This window comes from Gymnoscopelus braueri, assembly GCF_963280865.1.
Source record: "Gymnoscopelus braueri genome assembly, chromosome: 2".
NCBI classification, from domain to species: domain Eukaryota; kingdom Metazoa; phylum Chordata; class Actinopteri; order Myctophiformes; family Myctophidae; genus Gymnoscopelus; species Gymnoscopelus braueri.
In genome coordinates, this window is record NC_137604.1 from 19958104 (window position 1) to 19980740 (window position 22637).

Below are 22637 nucleotides of genomic sequence, written 5' to 3' on the forward strand. Positions count from 1 at the left end.
CATACATTTATATGAGAAAATTTATCTTTTGAGGATCCAGGGGGCGGCCATCTTGAAAATAGAAATGTAAAGTGGCTGGGAGTGTTTTCTTGTCAAGCAACCCTTAGAGACTGCTCATGCCAAATGTAATGCTTGTATCACCAAATAAACCATTATATAACTTAATTGCTCCACTAAAGTGTTGGCCATCTTGAAAAATGGCCGCCATCTTGAAATTTCAAGTAGCTGTGGGTGGCCTATTGTCAAGTGACCCACAGAGACTGCTCATGCCAATGTTCATGCTTGTATCACCAAATAAACCATTATATAACTTAATTGCTCCACTAAAGTGTTGGCCATCTTGAAAAATGGCCGCCATCTTGAAATTTCAAGTAGCTGTGGGTGGCCTATTGTCAAGTGACCCACAGAGACTGCTCATGCCAATTTTCATGCTTGTATCACCAAATAAACCATCATATCACTTAACTGCCCACTAAGATGTCGGCCATCTTGAAAAATGGCCGCCATCTTTGATTTTCAAGTGGCTCGATTAAAAAAATCGATAAATGACCTCTAAAGATGATCTGTACCAAGTTTCACGCTTGTATCACCAAGTGAACGATTCTCCCAAAATATTGCTTTTATCCGCTGCACTAATATCATAATGTACTCACCAGCGCCAGCGATTATTATTTTTTTATTTATTTTTTTTCACCTCGCCACAGACCTCGCTAAATACCTTAAGATCGCGCGTTCAACTGTTTGTAGACACACAGGGTAGCTGTGTGAGTGGCCCAGAGAAGACATTTTCAATCGGCGATCGTCCATTTTGCAGTAGTCGCAGTTTCTATTAAACAGCGTTCAGCGCGGAGAAAAACAACACCGGAGATAATGGCGGATTAGCGGAAGCTTTAGAGCGGCGGCGGATGGGAAAGAAAATCTTCGATTGACATTCATTTCTGCTACAATGAAATGTGTCACTGCGAGGGAGGCCTACAATGAAATGTGTCACTGCGAGAAAAAAAAGACCACTTCGCGTAGAACTACGCGACTGGCACGCTGCGCAATTATTTAGGTTTGCGTAGAACTACGCGATTGGCACGCAATGTGTTAAAATAAACTTTAAATTGTTCTCCGTCATCTCAAGTGTTTTAGCAGAGATAATCTCTGTCCGTACCATCCACCTGAAAACACATTTGAAATATGACAGAAATGTCATACCTTCTATGCAACAGTAGACTAGTCACACAACACTTTTTTCCCCCTTTCTGTTGATGCAGTCTGTGGCCTTAACTTGGGGTGGTTTTACTTTTGTTGCTCTCAAGCATTGTAGCATACTGTGTTTGGTAGAAGTTAGATCCTTCACCTAGGGCCCTGGCCTTTACTAAATGTTTTGAAGTTGTCTGGACCAGACAACAAATGGGTGCATACGGCTGAAATGGGTTTTCATGAAGATGTTGATGGCTTTACAGACTTGTCAGATGATGATTTTAAACAACTTTTAGTAGTGGTTTTCCGGAGTCTTCCCTTGTCACTCGGATAATAAAACTTCCACTGCATGCTATCTTTGTAAGTACTGGTGCTCCATGTAGGGTTGATAATGCTGCTGGACACAGGAATTGTCTCAAATCGCTTGAATAATATCCTGCCTTTCTTTGCATATAGGTAGTTAGAGTTATAGAATAATGCTCGACATTAACCTCAACTTCCTCGAGAGAACAGGATCTGAAAGTCCAGTGAGTGACTTGCCTGGAATGCCTTGTATGGGATGAGGAGAGTAGAAATCTGGGAGATGACCTCAAGAGGTGGCTGTATGTGGCTACAGTGGAATCTGTACTGCTCAATGGGGCAGAGACATGGATGCTCACAGTACAACAGGAAAAGGCCCTGGATGGCATCTACACAAGAATGCCACGAATTGCACTTGCTGTAACATGGGCGGACCATATCGGAAACTATGCGGACCGCCTCAAAGGAATCTCCACATATGGACATATAAGGGACTCCAATATCTCCATATTCTGGCACAAAAGGAACACAGACAGACGGGTATTCTAACAAGGCCCCCGTCACTATGACTCAGACATATCGGTCGTATCGGCGGTGCGACGTACGTAGGTGTGAGGGCCGCGTAGTGGCATGAACTCCAGAAGTGAGGGCTGCATAGCGGCCCGAACCTCTAGTTGTGAAAAATGGCTAACCTAACCTCCAACCAGTTTTTCTTTTATTTATTTTTTGTTCACTGTTCAAGAGATAGCAGCATTCCAGATAATTCACCCATGGGCTGTTATAACAACCTGCTATGTACCAGGCACTGATCGTATCTCAGTAACCTTTCCTACATAATTTTTTACGATGGAATCCACAACTGAAAAAATGTTGTTGTTTTTTTTTGCAGAGGATAAAAATCATTTGTTCCTATTGCACACATTTTCTTTGAAACGGTGCAAATGGTTTTCTCCCCAATACCTCATCTCACATGAATTTTATTTTGACCGGCAGGAGTGGAAACGATGCTTGTTTTTATCTCATGTCATCATTCCTAAATCTCTGGCACGTGGCATGGAAATGATCTGTGCTGTTGAGTGGAATGGGTGTTGTAACTAACTAGTTGGCAATAAGATGCGTTTGTCTGGGTCCCTCCCTTACTGTCTCCATGTTAAACCCAGTGGGTCTCCTCTTTACAACAGCCACTCTTCCAAACGTCAGATTTATTTCATGTCTTAGCTGCCCTCTCTAGACCACTGGTTCCCTAACATATGGTCGCGACCCATTTTGGGTCGCTCAGGGTCGCAAGTATATCCTGTTTTTTTTGTACGTCTGGGTCCCTGGGAAACACAACATTTCTCTTTTGGGTCTCGAGCTGAAATTGTTTGGGAACCCCAAACGTCTAGAGTAGACTCTAGACTCTAGAGTGATGCTTAAGTTTACAGGGCTTGCTGTTGGAGATATGTTATGTTTTTCTTTATTGTTTTACCTAAAATGATAAACCGATGTATAGCCTATGTTGTGACTTGTGGCTGGAATGCATTCTATTTTCTCTGCACAGTAAGGGTCTTAATGTAACTATACTATAATTACTACTATAATTTGGCATACCGTACAAATGATAGACAGACTGTCAAGACTTTAAATGAGGTGAATTGAATTTGAAATAATCTCCTTTGATGGCCATGATGAATACTTTTGGGTTATTTGTTTTAACTTGTTAAATAATAATTAATAATAATAATAATTATCTTCCTACCTGCCAGTTTTCTCCTATCCTCCTACTTTTACGAAATCCCTGCTATATTGTGCACTTCACAATGAGCAGCTCTTGATCTTACACTAGACAGACTCTCATTAAATAAATTACCATATTTACCTCTGTCACATGGTGTTATATTCATAGCAGTCAGGTCAAGACAGTCTCCCATGACCCCAGACACACTGCATGTTTACTGCCTAAACCCCCACATCACAAACTGGGGCAAGAGATACCCCCAGGGCACGAATCAGCCATATTAACCGATTGACTGCCAGAATTATTTCAGATTTTTTGCAGTTGTCTGCCAGAGATTTTTAATTGAAAAAACAAAAAGTACTCAGGAGCCGAGATACAGAATTTTTAAGTTTTAAGTTAACAAGGAAGTGGATAGGAGTCTAGATCTTCGAAAAATCATATCTCCTTGGTCTTTGGGTCAAATTTTAAAAAAATGTTTAAAAAAAAATAAAATAATAATAATAATCTAAAAACGCATATATGCGTTATTGGCAGGCAAGTGATGGATTCTAAAGAACGCATATATGCGTTATAGGCAGGCAATGAGTTAATTAGTTTGAGAAATATTTTATTTTAACAACTAATGTATTCCAGTGCTTGTGGCCATTTGCTCATGTTATTAGAAATTGATTTACACATTTATTATTAAATGTCCTCATCTTCAGTGAACAGGTCTATGATATCTCTGTTTTAGTTTCTACTAGTCCACAAGATGTTACTGATTTAGCTTCTACTGATTTACGTACTATACTCTGTAAAATGATGCAATATACTATTGTTTAGTTTTTGTTCTTTATTAACCCTTTATTGAACTAGTTAATTGAGATCCAGTTCTCATTTACAATAACAACCTGGGCCACATGGCAAAAACAAATGAAAACGATAATTAAAAGGACTACAAGGTACAGCACACGGGAAAATAGGAACATTTATATTGCTGCTTGTCATATAAAAAATACAATTCCGTTGAAGTTGAAGCTATGAGAACCAAGCTTATAAAAAAACAAACGGTAGGAAAAGCAAACACACTTTTTCTTCTCTGTCCTGTCCCCCAAGCCCTCAGGCACATCAAATTGCTGCTAACTTCAACCTTTTTGTATTATTTATAACCTGCGTGTGTATATGTAGTGTGATATATGGCTTGTTTTTTTCTCAAATCAGCGCATCCCCCAGCCAGTCATGAGGCAGCCCTGTAGGGCTGACTGCTTCTAACCCATATTTCACCTGCACTGCTGGATGTCGGCCAGTGAAACACTATAGGCCTCTGCAGGTGAATCCCAGTGCTTCCTCTTTGTATTCCGTCTTTTAAAACTTATGTAAGATGGCTTATTGGCTTTCTAGTCTCTGCATTTTCCTCCATACACTATGAAGAAATTTCATGTGTGTGTCACAATGTTAATATATATATAAATTAAACTGTTGGTTGTTTTTTTGTTTTAAAATGGACCACAATGGAAACAAGTTTTATCTTTTGGGGGATTTTATCTGTATAAAATCAGGTTACTGTGGCTACAGTGCGCAATCTTCACAAAATTATATGTCAGTGTGTATTAGAAGCACATTGACAGGGAAGTGCTTTGCAATTTGTTGATTTACACACTGCGTGAAACCCGCCTCGGGTATTCTAGTGCATACAGTATGTGGTGTGGCATAATTGTTAACCAGGACAGAGTTACATCTTCACTGACTATAAAGCTTACACTGTTCAACTCGCACTATAATTTCCTATAATGATAGGTGCTTATTAACGTGCATTATACACACACCAGCCACCGTCTGCCTGTCTACAGTACTTCATTTTCCTCTGTCTTCTCGCTGAAGGAGTCGGCATGGAGAGTCACAACCAGTAATCCCCGCTCATAAATAATCCAAAGTTGTATCCCTTTTTAACTCATGGAGAATGCTGTGGGCCTGAGCAATCTCCACTCAGCTATGCGCTAATGTTAGACCAAGCATCTCCAGCCCATGCTATGTAAGCGGGGACTGGAGAGCGAGGACAGGTTTATTTTGGGACAGGTATGCAGAGTCTATCTAATGGAACACCATGAGTAGTCGAAATTATTTCTAACTTTTAGTTTGGTATAAGTAGAGCAATTTCTGATTCGCATTTTTTTGATTCACCTGTCCTGCGAATATACTTATGTCACAGTTAGACATTTAACGGCCTTGATTTGAATAGGGTAGAAGGAAGATTTAAACATCTGCGTGGCAAATACACGTTTTTTTGCTGTTGGCTGCAAATTACTTCAGACAAGACAGAAGACGTTGTCCTCCCCAGCGCAACATGATGGCATTACCAGTAAATAGTTTCCAATGTGGCAGATTGGTAGCTTTCATCCTCGACGAGGGATTGATCCTCTCCTCCTTGACAGATTTGACTAACATAAAACCACACTCGCCACACTCACACAGCAAGCAGGGAATCCCTGCCACTTAGACTATGACAGCTGGATATGTAGCTTGGCCCAGACGCAGCATCCACCCCAATCCCCTTCTCTCAACTTGAGTAATTGATTACAAATTGATTCAGGGTCATCTAAGAACTGCCTGCTTGCTTGCTAGTCTTTTCTGACGACAGTTGGCTGTGGACGATAGCGGAAAAGCATTTATTTTCACTGCCTATGATTATGTGTCTTTTCTGCATGCATCAGCAGTAAAACCGAGCTCCAAATGGATGCACGTCTGAAGGAGGAAGCAGCAATTAAAAATGCATCCGATACCACAGGCGGTGGGAAGATTGTTTTCTGCAGTGATCAACTGCAAATCATTCTAACACATGGCCCGTCTTTACCGTACACCGAACGTCACTTTCCTCATTACACCAGAGGAATGGTTTGGAAATGGAGGCTTAATGAGCATGGGTGGTTGCGTTAAGAGTTAAATGCCAAGCAGTGCCCTTTTGAATTCATATGAATGGTCTTCTGCGAAATCTACAGGAGGGGCCTCTCTAAGGGCTTTTTCGGAGCTCACACTTGAAAGTTGAAAATCCAGCAATGAAATGATGGCATGAAGGCAGCTGGCATACACTATTCTTTCCTTCGGTGGTCTGAGTACATGCTGCAAATAAACAGTCGGATCAGAGTGAAGGAAAAGAGGCAAAAGATGAGTAGGTTGAAGCAAGCTCCACCATGTGATAAAGACTTGTTCTGAACTTTACGTGCACAGCCAACCCCGTGTGGAGTCGAGAAGTCATTCACATGCTAATTTAATGTCATTCCCCTGGCCTCTTTTTGTACCTCCTGAGTTAACAAATTGACCTAACCACAACGATGTGACAACACTAAAAATCCATTAACCAGCCATGTCATGTTCAGCTCTCGGCCTCAATCTCAAAAAGATTTTATGAAATAAAGTCTTAATTGGGGCCTTTGAGTTGTAAATGGCCTGCATTTTTACAGAAGTGTCATTTTTTTGGTGTCACTGTTGCAGTAATCTCTTAAAACAGAATTCAGCCGATGGGTTCCCAGATTGCTGTGGCAGTGATAGTGTTTGCACTCTACAATATTTTGCAGGCGTACCAATATAGTTAAGACATCCATCTGTGGTTCTGTGGAAGTTCTCTTAAAATTAAATGGTTTCTATCATCAACCACCCCCACCCACTTTGTTTTGGTGGAGTCCTTCTTGTAGCTTTTTTAGGATTCTCCTCGTTGTTAAGCTGCCATCAGGGAAAGTACTGGAAGTCCTAAGGAGGCCAGTGGGGGGGGTGATGGTGAAGAATGGGACATTCCCTTGCCTTTATTGTCAGACCTCGCTGAAAGCAGACGTGGGGTATGGCTGGCTTTGGCCCATTGTTGAAACTTGCCAATGATGATGATTGTATGAAAGAGTGAAGAAAGGAAGGAAACGGGGGGAGAGAAGGAGAAAGTAGGAAGAGAGGTTAGAGACAGAGTAGGTACTTCCAGGGTTAAGGTTTGATTTCCATGCAGGCCACACGCATGCTTAACACTAATGTTGTAGTTGTGCTGCAAAGTGGGTCCATAAACCAAGCACGTAACATGTGGTGTTTGCAAGCTAGAGAGAGAGAGAATCAGAAAAGCTTTTCCAGAGCAGGTGGTTTAGTTTCATTAGCCTCTCTCTGTGCTCTTTCTGCGTCTCTCTATCAAGTCCGAGCCAAGTAACACAAACATTTGGAAGGAAGGGCTCTGAAATCCTTTTCAAGGTCCTGGAGAACTTTTAACGACAGACAGCCAAAGGACCCTGGGGGGGGGCATGGAGCCTGTGTCATTTCATCTGTAAGCACGCGCGTTGCATGTGTGTGCGTGCGATGCGTGTCCTGTGTCCAGGAGAATTCTAATCATGACTGCCCCTCCCCCACACACCCCCCCCCCTCTTCACTCACCCCTCCCCTCCCCAACACAGCAGCCCCCAATTTAGAGCTTCCACCCTCCACACACACACACAGTCACACACACACACACACTCTGCCAGCCAGTCCTCCTCAGCTGCAGCAGATAAATGCTTCACTATCAGTGCTGCGCTTTGCACGGAGACCAGATAAAGAAGACAGACCAGCCCCTGGCTTTGGAAGAGAGCGTGGAAGAAGAAAAAGAAGAGAGAAACACACGGGGAGATAGGAGGAGCGTGGAGGAAGCGGGAGAGTTTCCCACTGCGCTGTGCTCTGTTACAATGGGAGAGGCGTGTTAGAGAGGGAGAGAGTGAAAGAGAGAGAGAGAGTGCAGAACGGTGGTACTAGTCACTGCACTGCAGGTGGATCTGTGCTGTGTGCTGAAGTGAAGGGATTGAAGACTACATTAACTGTTTGGCTGCTTGGCTGTGTCCCAAACAGGTGAGTCATGCTTTTTGCTTTACAGCATCTGTTGAATACTGGTGCATGGTGCCTATAGAGAGTAAAATAGTAAAAATCCTCTGTGTTCAGTTAACTCCAAGAGTGTACAAATGGTTCCATTTGTACACTCTTGGAATTAAATGAACATTGAACATTGATTTTACTGTGCATTCTCTGCCAGCAGGCCCTCTGCTGTGGTTCAAATCCTGCAGAAATGTTGATTACTAAACTGACTGCAGTGCTCACAAGACTCTTAAATCTGGCCTGCATTTTCAACATTTTCAATCTTAATAGATTAAACACAATCTATGATGTGGTGTCACAGTTTCCAAAATGTCAATGTTGTCATGAGAAAGTTTTCCAAGGATGGTAAAGAAGATTCAGAACTTCCACTTGAAAGTTGCTTGCATGCTAATGCGGAGACGCCAGAAGAACCCCCTTCTCCCCTCTTTTCAGTTTGAAAGTTCTTTTTTGTGTGAAAGTGAAAAAAGCATGGAGCTGTGAGCTGTGAATGGGTCTTGGATGGCTCTCTGCACGCATAAAGGGGGCCGTGCTCTCAAGTGTCAGCATGCCTCGGGGGGGGAGGGGCACGATAATGCAGTTTGTTGAGGGGGCTGTTTTGTTGCCTGTCATGTGGGCCATATGTGAGCCGGGCAGACGCAACACGTTACCTGTATTTTTGTCTTTCACTCAGTAAGTCTTATGTATGCCTTGAGACAAAATAGTGTTGCACATTTAACCTCCTGCAAAGCGTGTCCAGGAACTCAAGCGGTCCTGCTTGTCATAATTCTGTCTCTCAACCCCGCCCCCCACCCAAGGAAAAGGAGGTGTTGTGCAGTCAAGTGGTTAGTTAATCTTTTCATAGGTGTCTCTTTACTCACCGTTGCCTAAGTGGCGATAGGAGGACACCATTAAAGAAACCGGGTTCTATTTCTGGGTGTTGTTTTCTGGGTGCTCTTATGAATGGCCTTCTTTCATGGTTGGGTAACTGAATAATGATGGGAAATAGTGTGGTCTAATGGCCTCTGCTCAGATGCTATGTTGTTATTCTGTGCGTACAGTTGGAGTCATTCATATAGCTCGAGGTGTTTGGCATTTTGCATCATCGCGCCTCAATGTGACTCGGCGAGGAATTCATTCTGATGTAAATCCGTTGTTGCGCTTTAGCTGACAGCAAACTGTGACCATCTGACTCTCAAATTGGATTAGAGGGTGCCAAGGATCTTGTTTTTGTCTTGTATTTGATCTTTTTGCCAATTTTCTACGTGGTACCATGTACCAACCAAGTCTTAAAGCACTGCAACTTGAAAAAAACATTGAATGGTCTGGGTTATGGGTTTATATGATAGGTATTGTGTATTAGCCTAAATCTGTGTGGGCAATGAAAAAACAGGGTTTGAGCATGTCTAATCATGACATATAGGCACACTCAATAACAAAAAGACAAAAGCTCTTTATTTTTAGATGGATTTGAACTGTCAGTGCATTTGTCTGTATGTATTGAGTCTAGTAATATGATGCATAACTATCGGTTCAACTCCCATAGCACATGTTGCTGCGGTGAAGGGTTCACTGCCCTGACAAATTCTTATATGAGCAGTCAAATATTTGTTTCAACCCCCTTGAAAGAAGTAATAAAATGCAACATTATAATAGATATTGTTCGGTCTTCCGCTTTTCACATTCTTTGCAGTTTTCACATAGTTTAAGAAATTATTCCCCCCCCTTTTTTTACATCGGGCTTTGAAGAAAATATTGCTGCTCGAGGTAGAATGATTTGCAATCCTGTCTGTCTTGACTTCCTCTCCAGCACCATTTGTTGTGCATCCAAGTGAATTCAGCACTGTATGCCTGAACCTTGGGTCAAGGTTATGAGATACATCTTAATGACAAATTAGGACAGCTTTCTTTCTTGGCGGGATGTTTGATTTATTGCATTGCACACTGGGACATGTAGTTTGATAACATTTCAGCAATTGCTTTCCCCCATACTGAGTCTGAGGCAGTGGACATAATAGTGTTCTCTGATAGTGAAGTATGGTCCCAGTGTGACAGCACAAATGATCCTCAAGAATCTAGAGGGGTTATTTATCACTAGTACTCATACAGGTACAAGCGAAATGCAGGTTTGGTAAGATCTGCAGTGACCCAAATGGTCCCAAAGGGGGGAGAGTGTGTGTGTGTGTGTGTGTGTGTGTGTGTGTGTGTGTGTGTGTGTGTGTGTGTGTGTGTGTGTGTGTGTGTGTGTGTGTGTGTGTGTGTGTGTGTGTGTGTGTGTGTGTGTGTGTGTGTGTGTGTGTGTGTGGGTGTGTGTGTGTGTGTGTGTGTGTGTGTTAAATATTTTGGCTAGTTCTCCTCAGATTATGTCATACAGCATGGTTTCCAGCTGTCCCGAGTCAGCTGCACTTAAATCTGCTCTTGAGAAAGGAAAGAAAAAGGCTTCCCCAAGCATTAACGTGTACGTGAGAGTTGTTTATATGTAGGTGTTTATGTTGCAGATTTGGGTAAATGTATCTGTATACATCTACACTCTCCAAACTGTTTATTTTTTAATTGGGTGGGGGGGGTACATTTGCTGAGCCATCGAAGAAGAATCTTTCCTGTCAGAGTTCGGCCATGTTAAAGCTCTCCAAGGCTTGTTTTTCTTATTTTCTTTTTTTTTTCTTGTGGTGATTTCAGTATGATTGAATAGTGCAGGACAGCAGCGCTAAGCTGAACCAAATGTATTTGGGCAGGGCCCCCAGAAGGCCTTAAATATGAGAGTATGACAATAGGCTTGTACATAGCTCAGCCAAAATGCAGGTGTGTGTGTGTGTGTGCGCGCACAGACCTGATCCAAACTTGAACTTTGTTTCTCAAGTTTCCTCCCAGAAAAGAGAATAACATAACCATGCATCCTCCATCATACTCACAATGTTAAACTGGCCATGGTAGTTTTAGTTACTGAGCTTTGAGTAGTTTGGCCAAAGCTTGATATTCATATGGAGAGCAGTGAGCTAATCTTCAATTTCCCCCTGCCTTGGATTAAGATCTGGTGCTGTTGTTTTTCACAAATGGTTTAGTCATTTTATATTAATACTTAGGTTCTTAGATTCCTGAGGGAACAATAAACATCGATCCCCATTCCCCTTTGACTCCGTTTTTATGACTGGCTGAGTTGTCGTGCAGTTGGTGTTGAACTGAATGTGTTTGAGGGGAAATGTTCTCTGTGAAGGAGAGGTGCAGAAAGAGAAATACAGAAAGAGGAAGATAGACCATATAATAGAGGGAAAGAAAGGATACGCAATTGGCACAAGGGTATGTCTGGTGTTCTCTTCCACCTCTGCAAATCAGCCTCGACGTGCTGATGACTTCACTTCAACTGTGATGAGCATGGCAGGGCGACTGTTGTAAAGTTTTTAACTTGTTCCAACACTTTTTATAGATCACTCTTGTCAGGTCAAGGTTCATGGGACTGGGGGTGCTTTGCCAAGCCTGTCCTCACCAAAATGTGACATCTGTTGCAAAGAATGTATTTTATGTTTGTGGTAAGCTTGTGGTAACCTATCCCCTTGACCTCTATAGGAAAATGCATAGAATTTGTATACCATATAGGCCATTACATATGTTGATACAATGTAGATCATCACGGCCAACCTTCTATTCTTTTGTCTCATTGATGTCAATGTTCACCCCATTTCTGATTAAGGTAATGTAGACTCTCATTGCCCTGTTGCCAATGAGAATTTCTTTGCTATGACCTGAAGTTGCTTTTATCTTCTCTATATAGATATAGAGCCCATTGTCATTGCTGTGTCTCACATGCAGTCTCAGTTCAATCAGCCTTTTGTGGAGGACAATGTCCCTCCCTGTCCTGCACACAGATAACATCATTGTACCAAGCCTGGGGTTGAGTGACAGGGAATATTATCTGCCTCACAGTCACAACAAATGAAATGATGTTAAAGGCATGGTTCTGGGAACAAAATGAGACCCAGGAAGAGCAAGTAAAAAACTGAACCCATGTAAACATGGTAGTATCTATGGATGGTAGCGCTATCCATGATTTGCATTGGTATCTATGGGTGACAGTGGTATCCATGGATGGCAGTGGTATCTAGGGATAGTAGTGGTTTCTACGGAGGGGCAGTGCAGTGTGCAGGGAAATGGTAAAGGAGAGAGTATGGAACATCCAGGAGGAAGGATATTGCTTTACTTCCAACACAACAATAGATAGTCCATTTACGCACACGCACACATACAGACCCATCACTCTGGGAACCTACTGTAGCTCTGACCTAGACCCTTGCTTTCCAAACTCTCAAAACAATGACTTCATCAACTCACAGGGAGCTTCTCTGTCCTTGCAAATATTGACTTTGGTGGTGTGGACATATTGGTCTGCAGCCCTCTGGCTTCCTCTCCCCATCTCCCTGCTGCCTTGTTGGTTTCATCCCCAAGAACTCTTTACAAACTGATCTATCTTTGTTTATGTTGTTTATGTTTCTTTCTATCTTTTTCTTTTTTCCTTCCTTCCTTCCTTCCTTCCTTCCTTCCTTCATTCCTTCCTTCTCTCCCTCCTTAAACCTGGAAGTAATTTAGTGCGTTGGACTTAGGGAAGACTTAGGGAAGGGTGGGACATCGAACTGAGTTCGATGTCCCACCCCTCCAATCAGGGGAATTACATCAGAGCAGAGCTATGATTTCACTGAGACTAAAAACACCATGTTTGGTTTTTAGTCTCATGAAGTGATGAATAGTGGAAGCTGTTACTGCTAAATCACAAAAACATTATGTACTGTATAGCACACTGCACAATCCTGAGTGTTAATTTAACTATTGAGAATTAAATTGGATTTTGCATATACTCATAGTACATTAGTATCAAATAAGAATTGTTGTGTTTCTAATGGTACACCATCCAATAAAGAGTTTCAGTATGCTGTTCATGTCAGTTTAGAGACTTTGTGCCTCAAGTACATCAAGAAAAAGAAAAACACTGCTCAGAGAGAGAAATAGAGAGATAGCACGGATAAAGCAAGAACAGAATGTAAAAAAAGACACTAATCGAAAAACCGATGTTGACAAAATAGATAACCTACAGTTGATGGAAAGATATAGAAAAGTTTCTGAAAAGAAATTCAGAAAGAGAAAAACTCAATGGCCGCATCCCGCAGTCGGCTTCCTGTTCTCGTTCCTGACACAGCGGAAGACGACAGCGGGTTCTTTTTCATTTACACAGTTGGAATAAGATGGTCGGGGGTTATGAAAGCCAAAAGCCATTGTGAAACACACAGTGATAGACACAACGTAAGGACCAAAGCCCTCTGCTCCTGGCTAGATGCTGAACAAATAGACAAAAGAGGAGTGTGATAGACAAAGGCCTGGCCCTAAGCCAGACCATGCTCTCTAGGGCCACAGCATGGGAGTATAGGGGAGTTCCGATGGGGCTGCATCCCAAGGCCTGCTTCTCGTTGTGGGCTGCAGCTCAGAGGATGTTGCCTGGATTCCTGGTGTGTGAGACAAGTTCTAGTGCATGCACACATTTGTGCGTGCAGTCCGTGCACATGTGTATAAGAGCGCAATGTATCAGTTTCAAGATTCAAGGGCCACAGCCCTGCAGATGAAACAAGGGAACAGTAAGATTACGGGAGGTGAATGAGTAACACTGAGAGAAAAAGACCAGCTGGGGATAGATGGCGAGATGTTGGAGGGAGTAAGAGGGGTGGGGGGTTATTAATCTTTGTTGTTTTCCCCTTGTATTGTCATTTCCTCCACAGCTGGTCCTGGGTTGAAAAGGAAAAACCAACACGGCCGAAGGGTTCTGAAATGTAACCGTTGGTCCTGGGTGTTCCCTATACCGATGGAGAATCTGTATTCATATGGATTATTGATGTAATTCAATGGTAAATGATGGTGAAGACTAAAGCATGCAGGTGATTTTTTTCCCCCCCTTGTTTTGGAGGGTGGGGGGTTCATTCGGACGCAGCACTCGTGTGTCATTTCTAGTGGGGATTATAATTTTCCTGGAAATTACATCCATTTCCTGCTCTAGTGTGTCGCTCTGAACACGTCACTGGGAAAGGTCGCAGTGGCTGGAATTTGAGCCCATGCAGTGGTGTTCCTCCAGGCCATACTGAAGGTGGGATAGCAACATTATTCATCTTATTAGTCAATGCACATGGATCTGTCCTTAGTTTTGTGTCAGATCAGAGTCATTTTAAAGACAAATTGCTCTAGTCTCTATTGGCCCTTGACAGGGACACCTATTTGCCCCCTTTCTTGTCTTAGGTCATGAATCATGGGCGGCATACTCTGTAAAATCCTGAGTATTAATTTAACTCTGAGAGTGTACAAATGGAACCACACTGACCCATAAGGGTCCGTTTTGAGATTTATTGTGAGAAGGATGTACTAGTGCGTGCACTGTGAAAAAACGTCGCTTGTACACTGTCAAGAGTCAATGGATGCATTAACATTTCTACTGTGTACCTGACTGTACTTAATGGAACCATTAACAGACACTCCTGAGGAATTTGGAAGGTCGTCAGGAAACCTCTCCAGGGCCTTAATTCTTGTCTCAGCTGGAGATTTCACACGTAGCCTACTAGTTATTTTAGCACGGACATAAGTGTGGATTTACACATAATGTTTTTCTGTTTTCTGCCCTTATTTCTGCTGAATCATTGTGTGTGTACGCCTTCGCACACACTTGTGCGTCTGTGCATGTGCACATTGTGTGTGTGTGTGAGAGAGTGTGTGTGTACTTGCTGGCATGACATTGTTTCTGCAAAACATGGCAGAAACTATGTAGTCTACTACATGCCAGCAAGGCACCAACTTTGAAAATTGTACGAAATTCTACGCCCCCTGACAAAATACTTTTCTTTTTTAATTAAAGGAGTAGTTCACCCAGAAATGACTCTGCACCGCTCATGCAACATAATCCAACTCTTCTGAAGCCAAACACTGTTCATGCTCTGCTCTGAACGCAAAATCTCCCCCACATGTTTACACTTCTACGCAGAGGTCTACTACATCACATACACATGGAAAGAGCGTGAATGCTTTTGAACACATCTGCTTGTTTGGCATCAGAAGACTTGCAATGTGATGCATGAGCTGTATAGACTAAGGTTAGGGTCAGTTTTTGCTCTTTTTGCACTTTTAAAGGCTTCACCATTGAATTTGGTTGTTTTGGACAAGATTTTGCTGGCAAAAGTTGAGTTGTTGAGACAAAGAAACGTTATCTTAGTTTCAACTGGTATGAGGATGTGTAGATAATGACATAATTTTCATTCCTTTTAAGGTCGATATCTTTCTGAATGGTAAAAAAAAAAGCCTGGGCTTGGGCTGGCTAAACCAGTCAGTGCATGGTCCACATGCTCCTTGTGAGATACGGGGAACCTAGTTTGAATCCGACTCCCATCTTGCCTCGAATCTCTCCTCTCTCTCTCTGTATCCCCAGTCTTTCTACATTTGTCTAAATAAGCAGAACATTCCAAAAATAAATCTTAGAGGAGGATAAAAGGTGTAAGCTTGTTATCAGGACCCAACAAACATTGTCCCAAAATGGTCTGGTTTTGCTTTGTATTTAGGGCTGCCTCTGGCTTGATGAAGTTCCTCATATGACATATGCCGTCTTCTTTTGAAGCCACCCAGCATCGGATCAAAAGTCACCACTTGGCACAGGCTGCAGTTTTTGCAACGTCATTACCATACTACTAAAATGATTCATTTAGTTTTATGAGGTTCTTTTTTCTTCTTCGTCTTTCTCGTTTTTGGAATCTGCCTGGATTTCTGGAAGAGAGACAAAGTAGAGCTATGGAAGTCATTAAAATTCCAGCACAACATGTGGACAATTATTTATTTTTCTGCATGGGTTGGAAGGGGCGGCGTCAGTGGAATGCTGCACTGTCCTTCATGTGTGGAAAAAAAGAGTAGACAGGAGTGTCGGTGCAGGAGGACGTGAGGAGGGAATGAAGGATGAATGAATGGAGGGAAGAGGGGTGGAGTCATGGAGATGAGCAAGGATGAAGGTGGATTGAACGGATGTAGAAGGGGGAAAAAGAGAGGATTGGAGGATTTCTGGAAAGGGAGAAGGCAGAGGCAGACACTACTGAAAAGACAAACAAAGGGGGCAGACAAATGAACACTGAGGATTCAGTGAGCCATGCAGAAAGAGGATTAGCGACGGATGGATTGACACACAGCCTGGAGGAGAGAGAGAGTGAGAGAGTGAATGAGAGTGAAAAGAAGGAAGGGAGAAATGGAAGAATTTACTTTATTGTTACTACGCAGCAAAATCTTCTCATTCACAGATTCATGTTTCACACTCAAGTATGTGAATACACACTTGACTCCCTCAACTGTGTGTTTCACTAATTACCTCCGCCAGCCATGGAGACAAAGTTTTCACCCGTTTTGTCCACCTCCAACTGTCTGACTGTCCTGAACGGATTTACACAAACCTTCATGGAAACGTTGGTCCTGAACTGATTAATCATTGATTGGCTAAAAGGTTGCGTGGTAGTGGGTGTGTGGGCCTGTCACAAAAATGCACATAAGTTCTGTTGGCGACTAGGGGACGTGGCACCAGAAAAAACTGTAACTCCTTAGACAAACTGCAACCTGGGTGGAGGTCTGTAATCTACCAAGCACATTTTGCTTTTTCATTTAACTCTGAGACTGGTTTTCTTTTTTCCTTCAAAGTAATTTTCAGATCAGTTGATGTCACTTAATGAAAGAATGAAATCATCAGATTTCTTTTCTCTTTTTTTGTTGGGTCATTCTGTTCCACACTGATCTCCTCTGTTAAAGACATACAGTGGTCCTGACAATTATTAAGAGTCCTCAGACGGTATCTTATTTTTTTTTAAAGGGTCACTTCTGCTATATGCGATACATGGTCATACTTTACATCACCCACCAACCATCCATAAATCTTCCCAGTCCCTCCGTCTGAAATGTGGAAATATCCCATCATGCCGGTCCCAGAATTCCCTGCTGCGTGGGACAGTGGGTGTTTTTTCAGATTGGTTAAACAGAGAGGAGGACTTGAAAGAGCCCTTTACTTGGAGAGTATCACCACACAGACCTGTGTGTGTGTGTGTGTGTGTGTGTGTGTGTGTGTGTGAGAGGTTGGCTTCTATCGTTCCACCAGACACCTTGTAAACTGAGCCTTTTCACAACTGCACACACACACACACAGCTCCCATCTTAGGTTATGCTGATTATAGAGAAAATGTATGGCCAACCGCTGTGTTGAGCTTCACAGGACTACAGTGACTTGTAGCTCTGTCCTCTGCTTCCCATCAATCCAATCCTCCTACTCTCCCTCCAGTTTATCTGACAACCACTGATAATGGATGAGTAATGGGAGAATGGACATCATAGTGTGGATGGACAGAGCAAGGAGGCGTGGGTGGGTGTGTGCTTTCAGTCTGAGGAGACAAAAGAGGGAAAGCGATGGGTGTTGTTGAATTTCTCGGCACATAACTGCGGTATTGCCTTGCACAGCCGACAAATGTATCAAGACTAGAGCCCGACCGATGCCAGCTTTTTGGGTCCGGTGCCGATCCCAAGAGTCCTAGTAGCGAAGTGCACAATTTTCAAATCCATTTTGGAAAACGTATATTTTATTAACCACTTGGACCCTGGCATCCCAATGTTGGCATTGTCATCGGGCAAAAATAGTAATAGTAATAATCTACAAGATCACAACACTTTGTGAGATTGTAGATCGGCTATTTTTGAACGTTTCTTAACAGTGCTTATACATATTTTTCTTTAAATCGGAACATCTCACCGTCTACTACATAACTACAGATACCGGTTTCATCCAAAAAGTCAAATAATGGCCGATATTTCGGCCAAATGGATATATCAGTCGGGTTCCAATCAAGATGGATTCTCACCAACTAGACTCTCCTTTGCTTGAGCAAGACAGATTGCACCAACAGGCCTCCAATGAGGTCATTCTCTCTCTGGTGTGTCTAATTCCATGTGTATCTCTCTCCCTTTTTCTCCCTCTCTGCGTTTGATCAGTCTAAATTGAAACCGACAATGAAAACCCTGGGGCTGATGGCTGCATTCACCTGCCCTGTCTAGTCTACAGATTGCTGGCTAATTGACGCGTAACATGAGAAACTACATCTCCATTCCAACATTAACGCTCATTCTCAGAAAGGCGGCTGTGGCCTTTGTCACTGATTCCTCCAAGGGTATGCTTACATATCTCATGATGCCAGTTTAAATCATTATGTAGGAGGGTGCAAAACTGATTTAAGGTCAGTGCTTTCAGTCGGTGCGTTCAGTCAGCTTGAGTGTACCAAATACATTTTAAATGACACGGGGGCAAAATGGCTGGCCCTATAAATATGGAGATAGAAAGGACAAAGATTTCATCCAATGCCAATGTGTCCATCAACTGTCATTTAGCAAGTCACATAACTGTTCCGTCATTGTAAGTCACTCTGACAAGTCAACAGTGTCACACATGGCATTTTATACTTAAAATGTAAACCACTCTGAAGCCCAGATGTAGACCAGTGAGCCCAGCCACCCTGACGCTAATGTACATTGACACAGCGCAGTTCTGAGTTACCATTAGCCCGCAGGAGTTTTCCTTGAATAAACGTCTGAGTGATCTTTAGCACCGCGAGAGACTGATCAGACATCTAATCCTGAAAGTTGAAAAGATAATCCCCCCCTGCTTTTATGGGCCTTCATCGGCCCTGTAAGCCTTTCTACCCTTTTGCTTTGGCCTCTCTCTGCTGCTTAAAAGGTTGCAGAGCCTTGCCTTGAAGTGCCTTAAAGATCTTTGTCATCAGATCCCTTGGTATGCTCCTGACTTGACAATAGCGCGTGCAACGGTGACACAGCTATGCTGCAAGTCAAGAATGTCTGAATCTAGCATTCCAGACGGAGACAAATCAAACAAGTGGAACATCATGACTAATAATTAGCACTCTGCAGCTTTTCCCTCAGGCACTGTTAAGCAATCTTAGAAACCGACGTCTCTGAACATAGCAGACACTTGATGAAAAATATTTTCGTCATATGTTTGTGTCAAAGAACGATGGGGGGTATTTACTGCTTCACCCAGCAGATGGCTGCTCAGAGTGTCTTGTTCACAGACGCTTCGACGGTCGAAATTGTGACCGTCCGATTCCCAGACAGCCTATACCCACTCAGCTATAGCCGCCCTAAAGAGAACCGCTCTAAAAAAAACTATTCTGCTGTGGGATGTTACCTCAGCTCTGGGTCAGTTTATTAGAAGGTTTTTCTGGGTCACAAGCTTTTCCTGCCCGATTGCATCACTAGGTCCAAGTTTCCGCTGAGACCCATACATTGGTGGGTAAGAACAATAAGTTGCCCCCAGCGATACGCTGCTGCCCTTTGGATATCCTTTAAGTCCTTCCTGATTGGAGAGGATGGAGATTTGTGTGTGTGTGTGTGTGTTACAGAGAGAATGAGAGGGTGTGTAAGGAAACAGCTGGCCACGCCACTTTTCCTCAGTCGTACACACACAAACACACAGAGTTAGTTGAAAATGAATGAGCATCCATTCATATCCTTGGGCATTAAGATGTGTGTGGTCACTCCCACATTTGTATTACATCCTCGTGGGAGGGGGGGGGGGGGTGTACTGTTATTCATCGCTCTCCTCTTTGGTGGTCTAATTATCCAGGGCTCTTATACTGTAGATCAATGAAGCCTTCTGCCATAGTCTTGGTTCTGAGAGATGAGTGATGGTTTGACCTTTATTGAGGTTCATCTGTTGAAATGAAAGCAGTCCCTCTGTACTAGGCAGTCAATAACCTCTCTGATGTTGGATGGGATTTTCTCACGATTTAATGAATCCCCTCCTCTGAAAGATGTGCGTTGGCTTCATGGTCATACCGTCCAGAGATACACAAGGGCAACGCACGCATGTACAGTCTCAGCAGAAAGTTGTGACCTCTCACATCCTCACAGGAAACTCTCTCTTTCTCTCTCACACACACACACTCACACACACACACATCACTGTCAGGAAGCCAATTGCACTGAAATACTGTAGGCTGTTAAAGATAGGGCAGTGATATAAAGAAACATAAATAGACTAAGAGGATCGGAGACAAGTGGAAGCAGATTCCTAGATCACAAATGGAGTTAATGAAGTTAACTACACAAGGGCCTCTAATCTTGAACTTAGGGCCAGGCTTCTCAAAACCATTATTGGTCATTTGTTCATAAGGTGAGGAAGATATTATTAAGCACTAACATGACTGAGATGGAGCCAACCCCCAGTCAACTTAGTATAACTATACTGAATAAGTATAAATAATTATTTAGAATCTATGCACACAAGCGCTCGGGTGGCACAGTGGTAAAGTGCCTGCCCAACACCGCAGAGGTTGTGGGTTCGAAGCCACCGTGGTGCATCCGGCTTTGTCATGCGTCAATACAAACACAATTGGCCCGTGTTTGGTGGAGGGCTGCCATGCGGGGAGAGTGATATTTGTCACTGCACGTATTCTTACGGGCTATTTTCCGAGATTTGATGTAGAGGGGCGAAAAAGGAGCAGACCTAGTATAGACAAACCCCTGGGGGAATCCAGTCAACAACGTACCATATAGGGTTAAGTGGTTTAAGTTCCTACCAGAGTTTACTTCTAACAAGCAATATAAACTCCTTGAAGTTCAAATATGGTAAATTCATGTTTCCCTCTATACTTCTCTGAAATCTGTAATATATCTCCAATTTGATCATTTATGTCCACAAATTGAATACTTTGCTCCTTCATGCTCTCAAATTGCCTCCTGTGCCGATATCACAACCCAGACGATGCCACAAAAGCTGCTAAGTTCAGTTCACCCATATCTTCCCTTATACTGTAGCGTGTAGCCTGTAAATTGCCAGTCAGCCAGACGTTTCTCACACAGCCATCTCAGTTGAAATCTCTGTGACAGCAGTGTTGCAAGTAAATGATCTGTTGGAAGGACATAGAAGGACCCCGAGGGGGCTGTCCAGCAAGATGTCTGACCCTGTGGATGCCATCAGTGTCTGCATCCAACACGTATATGATGGATGATTTGTATTGAAAAACGTGTCAGCCCCCAAGGCCACACACACACGCACACGCACGCACACATGCACACTCGTTCCTGAGGCCCCCTTCTCCTACTTTTCTGACAGCATGTCATTGAGTAGTGGGGCGAGAGAGAGGGAGTAACAGCATAGCGACTCATTGAGAAGGGACACTTTGCTTGTTTCCTGTCCTGCTTGGTAGAGTCGTGCTGTGCGATGCCCTCTTAAAAAGGAAGAAATGCCCTTTCAACCTTGGTTACACTCCAATCATTTGGAATCCAGCCTGTGATCCATGCACTGCATCATGGGTATATTTTTGTTCAGAACTCACCCAGCGAGAAGCTCTTGGCACTTGGAACACGAATGCCATTGTTTTGGATCGTGTACAAGCTCCTCAGAAAGAGCACTTAACTGTTTAACTGCTGATACTTCAACATTAGCACTGTGATAAATGCAGCAACTCTGACAGGCAAGCCAAATAAGTTTCCTCAACATTTTTGCACTGATTACACGGATTCCATTCCAGTAAACAGATTTTTCGCTTCCCTCTGTTTAGTTTCCAATTGCTATCAGTCTTTTCAGCTGATTTTGACAACAACATTGCCTGGTTTATCACAACAGTGGACAATGAAAAAAAAAAAGTTTGTCTTCCTATCTGTATAAGTCCCCTTCTTCTGGTTGACTGGAATTTGGCCTCTAACCCCTCTCCAGTGTCAGTAGAGTAACGCATTTCCATCTCGGCAGGATGAATGTCTTTGGAAACTTACACTGGAAAATGCCACAGTGTCAGGTGGTCAGGGTTTATGCCCAGAGCCCACAGTGGACTAAACAGCGAAATGCCAATGTCCTTTTGTTCCTTGAATGTGGGCGTCTTCAACCTTGATTGACCTTGAAAGTTCCCGAACCTCAATAAGAAGCCTTCTCTTTGATGGGCAGCCGCAGGTTTATTGTTGGCTTGTTCTTAACCGTTTCTGAGGCACGCCGATGGATGAATTGGCCCTTTGGGGCTCTAGGCTCTGTGTGGTCGCTGCGTCGAGGCTCCGGCCCGTTTGTAGCGAAGACACAAAGGGCCTGTGCTGTGGGATTGCAGTTGGAGGAGTTTCTTTCACAACTCCTCTCACTCTTTTAGAAATCGTGTCCTTTCAAGTGGGACACCAAACAAGAGGTCATGGTCAAGTTCACAGTGGAGGTGGTCTCTTTGGACTTTTCTCGTCTAGACTTTAGATGGGAAATCGTCTTTTAACTACTTAAACCTTATATACTTTGGGGACCAGGGTCTCCCAGGGCTCTATACTTGGCCTCCTTCTTTTTTTCTCCATCTAGCCCGGGGGACACCCCTGGGCTGGCCGATCTAAAATTTGTGATCTTATCTCGGCTATTTTCACAAATGCTCGCCTATTATGACGTGCTCAGAAAAGGGACGCTAGGCTTCAAGTGGTTAAGCTTGTGCTTAACACATTGCCCACCAAAGACGCAGATCTGCGTTCTATTATCAAATTATAATTTTTTTGAAAATTCCACAAGGGGCGCTCTAACACAGCTTTGGAATGA

The 22637-nt window shown here is 43.1% G+C and overlaps 1 protein-coding gene across 2 annotated transcripts in view; it reads left to right on the forward strand.

Annotated features, from left to right (window-relative positions):
* Positions 1–22637, forward strand: part of add3a (adducin 3 (gamma) a) — a 133381-nt gene that overhangs the window by 37947 nt on the left and 72797 nt on the right. The window contains exon 1 of one of the 2 annotated variants that reach the window (XM_080453842.1): positions 7764–8036. The exons of the other annotated variant lie outside the window; for it this stretch is intronic. The gene's annotated coding sequence lies outside the window, so the exon portion shown is untranslated. Of the gene's footprint in view, positions 1–7763; positions 8037–22637 lie in introns of those variants that run through there. 2 annotated transcript variants of the gene reach the window in all.